This window comes from Microchirus variegatus, assembly GCF_963457635.1.
Source record: "Microchirus variegatus genome assembly, chromosome: 3".
Classification (NCBI taxonomy): Eukaryota; Metazoa; Chordata; class Actinopteri; order Pleuronectiformes; family Soleidae; genus Microchirus; species Microchirus variegatus.
The window spans coordinates 807534-812580 of NC_139804.1; positions in this window are offsets into that span (position 1 = coordinate 807534).

Sequence of the window (5047 nt, forward strand, 5' to 3'; positions counted from 1 at the left end):
TACCTGTTACCATGTGACGTAAACTCATGCAAGAACAAACACGTCTCACTCATTTCATTTTAAATTCAATACAATTTCATCTATGTTTTTATTTAACACATAAATCTTACAAATTAAAGGCTGAGATTATTAACTGACGTCTCTGTTTTTACATCCTAATCTGGATTTTTGTTACCGATGTGGATGCGTTTTACTCACTTAATCCAGCAGAGCACAGCTTCATATTAGAAGAGCAGTGCAATATTAAAATAAAATCCTCAAATAATTCATAATTTACCAGGGACTAAGTGAGTCTAATTTGCCGTGTATTAATAATTTGTAGGTCAGGTTACATCAATTAACTGTTAATACTGTTATAAGCATTTTGCTAACAGTAAATTATTGTTTTAACTCACAATTTATTAATGTTATTAAGTTTAATTACCTTATTTATTCATATAATATTCAAAGGTCTATGAGCTACCTGTTAACTAACAGTTAATTAAAGCTTAATGACTTATAATAGCATTAAATCACCGTTACCTAACTATAATTAAGCGTTTATTAACCAATAATTAATGGTTATTAATGCTCCTTGTTAGCAGTAGAGCATTAATACCACAGGTAATTAATGGTTTATTGTTGCTTATTTAGCTTAGCTTAGCTTATTTGTGAAGTCAGATGTCGTTGAGATAAACACGTGAACTGGCTCAATGAGACTGAACCATGTTACCTTTAAACACTGACACCAAATCCATAAATCTGGATCAGATCTCTGTGTAATTACGCGACTGTTAAGAGTGTGAACTCGTTAACCTCAGTGTCGTCACGTACGATGGTGTGTGAAGACGCTGAGGCGTGAGGTCGTCCGTGGTCTTTGCTTTGTTTAATGGCGACGCGGTGGAATCAGACACGCGCTCATTAGAGTGTTTGAGGAAATTAAACGTTAGCGCGTCACACGGTTCAGCAGAGGTTAATCAGTCACACACACACACACACACATTCTTGTACTTGCTGCATTCTGAGGACCAGGTAAAAGTGATGACAAAGTGAGGACCAGCATTTCCACTTTATAAATCAACACAATTACAAATATCTTCTTCAATGAATGATATCTACAAAGAACAACTGGTTGCAGTACCATAACATGTCTGCAGGTGGAGCCCCAGAGCAAAAAGGTCTGGAAAACTTTTTTTGGTCCAAAATTTGCCAAAAACGTCATACTATACTATGTCGTCCAAAATTTAAAAAAAAAATTAAAAATTGCGAAAAATTTTGGTCCGGAATTTGCCAAAAACATCATACTATACTATGTCGTCCAAAATTCTCTGTTTATGCATAGAAACACAGTAAATGTCTATAATATTATGTAATTTTATGAAGTTTTATAAAAAATATGTTTCATGCCTCCCACATGTATTTAAAAAAATTTGACCCCAAATTTTTGGTCGAAAAAATTTGACAAAAACTTCATACTATACTATGTCCAAAATTATAATTATAATTTTTTTTTTTGACAAATTGAGTATAGCATGTTATAGCAACCTAAGGAAGTGATTTCATTGAAAGCAAAGTGAGGACCGGCCAAAATGTCCTCACTCCTTAAGAATGACCTCACTTTGTTGGTTAAAAACCCTCACTGGTCCTCAGTATGCCGCAAGTACAAGAACACACACACACACACACACACAGATGCAGCTCTCTGCTGCCACCACACAGGAAACAGCAGAACTGCATGTGTCATACATGTAAACTGTCTGCCTGACAGTGAGGGGCGGAGCTTGTCGTCTGTGCCTCAGCGTTTAATCTCAGTCAATTAATCTCCACAAAATCATGTCAAATCTTCCCTCGTATTAAAAATCCATATTTTAATCCTTAAAAGTCTTGCCTGGAGCTCTGCAGTGGAGACGTGACTTATGTTGCCAGCTCCAAAAAGTTCCATGATTGGGGGAAAGTTGTACTTTCAGATAGTTGAGGAACCTTCTGCTCAGAACGTGTGGGTTGTGCCTCAAAATCAGCCAATTAATCCCCACATATCAAAGATAGACAATCGATCAATTTAACAGCACTCCACAATGCATAAAATCACCTTTAAGTTCAGTTCCTGGTACCTAATATTCTAGCCTGGATCTATACCGTGGTAGATTTTGTGGCACTCCAAAAAAGTTCCTGCTTGGGGCGGACAGTCCTTATCGATTGAGGAACCTTCTGGGTGGAACTTTAATGTGGAACTCATATTAAAGATCCAACCATTCACGTTAGACCAGGAACCTTTCAGTTACAAAGGGTTCCTTTTTTAACTGGTATAACTTTTAGGGTACAACCCCGACAAACTCCTGCTTGTAGGGGTTCTACGTGCAGATAGTCGAGGAACCTTCTTGGTGGAACTTGTTGGTTTTGCCTCATCATTTAATATCTGCACAAAATGGTGTCATATTAAAGCTCCAACAGTCACACACTTTCAGATCCTTGAAAAGTTTTCCTGGAACTTAAAATTCCTGCCTCTGTGGCGCCAATGGAGTTCCCTTCTTCAGGGGGAAGCACTTTCACTTTTTTGAGGAAACTTTTGGGTGGGACTCGGTGGTCGTGCCTCAGTGTTTCATGTCAGACAATCGATCTCCATTGGACCAGGAACCTTTCAGTTCCTTCAGAAAGGTCGCTGGTACTTAAAGTTCCTGCATGGATCCATGAGGTGGAAACAGAGCTTGTCTTTGTAGATTTTGTGACCCCCAAAAGAGTTCCCTTCTTGAGGGGGCAGTACTTTCATGTTGTTGAGGAAACTTTTGGGTAGAACTTGGAAGAACATTGTGGCTCTGTGTTTCGCATAAAATCCATCAGTTTGCGTCGAACCAGGAACCTTTGAGTTTCTTGAAAGGGTTCTTGGTTCTTGCGATGCCTGCATGGATCTATAGAGTGGAGACATGGCCCAAAGAAGTTCCCTGCTTGGGGGTTAGTACTTTAAGATAGTTGGGTGGACCAGGAACCTTTCAGTTCCGTCAGAAAGGTTGCTGGTACTTAAAGTTCCTGTATGGAGCCATGAGGTGGAAACATGGCCTGTGTTTGTAGATTTTGTGACCCCCAAAAGAGTTCCTCTCTTGAGGGAGCAGCAATTTCACGTTGTTGAAGAAGCTTTTGGGGTAGAACTTGGTGGTTGTGCCTCAGTGTTTCATGTCAGCCAATCAATCTCCACAACAATCGCATACAATCTCCTTAAATTTTAAGATCCCAATCTTCAAATTAAGATCAGGAACCTTCAGTTCCTTCAGAAAGGTTTCTGGTACTTAAAGTTCCTGCGTGGATGTGTGTAGATTTTGTAGCCCCTTCTTGAGGAGGCAGTACCTTCACATTGTTGAGGAAGCTTTTGGGTAGAACAAATCCAACAGTTTGCATTGAACCTGGAACCTTTCAGTTCCTTGAAAGGGTTCTTGGTTCTTGCGATGCCTGCATGGATCTATACGGTGGAGTCATTGCTTATTTTTCTGCTAGATTCTGTGGCCCAAAGCAGTTTCCTGCTTGGGGGGGTTAGTACTTTCAGGTAGTTGAGGAACCTTCTGGGTGGAGTTTTCATATCAGCCAATTCATCTCCACATATCAAAGATAGTTTGCATTGGTTCCTGCTTGGGGTTCTTTCAGATGGTTGAGGAACCTTCTGGTTTGAGCTGCCTCAGCGTTGAATGTCCTCACATTTAGTCGTTCTTTCAGCTCCTTTGTTTTCTCTCTGCAGCAGAAATAAATGATGTTTATTTCAACACAATTTAAATGCAGGAGCACAGAATTGAAAGAGGAGGAGCTTCGGTTTCGTGTTAACAAGGCAGATATATTTTTCCCAGACAGAAGAGAAACATCTCATTAGACTTCGATACGTTCTCTTCCAACGGCCGAAGAACGAGCAGAAATATTCCATTTCTCTTCGTCCTCGTCGAGGTTTTCACTTTGTGTCGGAGGGAAAATGAGCCTCGCACTGTGTGACGGCCCAAAGCTCTGTGGACGCCGTTCTGCCTGAATCAATCATCCTGTTGGAACCATGTGCTGCAGCTGCACTGATCTGCATCTGTCACTTGTTATTTTCCCAAACACCGCTCGGCTCTTTGTGTTTGCAGAGTCGCTCGTTCCTTTTCACTCCATCTGGTTTCCTCGTCCGCCTCCTCTTCCTGTTTCTGTCCATTCAGACGTTTCATTGTCTGAAAGAAAAACCTTTTCTCCGTCGATAACTTGAGCGTTCGAGTCGTTATCGTGGGCTTTTCCTGTCGCGTTCTCAGTCTCAGACGTTTTTACTCGGCTTCATTAGTTACAAATACACTGTGAGAGATATTGATCGGTGGTTATGTAAGAATATGTTCTTATTCACACTCATTTTAGACTAAAACACACCTGACAATCACCTTCAACCACGTCATGTATCCCTTTATTAAATTAGAGATCGCACATTTCCAACATAAGGCCCTGGGGCCACATACGGCCCGCAAACCACTTTTACCTGACCCATGACGTTTTTAGTGGACGTCTAAATATTCCTTTCATAAAAGTCGTCTCAAAGTCTGATTATGGTGACGACGTTGGAAGAGACGACGCTCAAAGGTCACTGTGACTTTCACACCTTCATGTTATTAGCATTAGCATTAGCCATCGGAACAAACACACAGACTTTGATTTCAGAAAATTCACATTTTGTATGTGTTCTCACGTCATTTTACTTTTAAAATGTAAAGATTTAGGTTTAATGTCTATTACTACTAACTGCCCCTCGTCGAGATCATTTCAAAATAAAAGCCTCTCTGACTTGAACTTCCTGATGTGGAAGGCTAGTTAACCTAAAGTTGAAGGCTAGTTCGCCTGATGTGGAAGGCTAGCCTGTCATGGAAGGCCTGCTAGCCTGACATGGAAAGCTAGTTAGCCTGAGGTGGGAGGATAGCCCAATGTGGGAGGCTAGTTAGCCTGACATGGAAAGGCTAGCCTGACGTGGAAGGTTAGTTAGCCTGATGTGGAAGGCTAGCCTGTTGTGGAAGGCCTGCTAGCCTGAAGTGGAAGGTTAGTTAGCCTGATGTGGAAGGCTTGCTAGCCTGACATG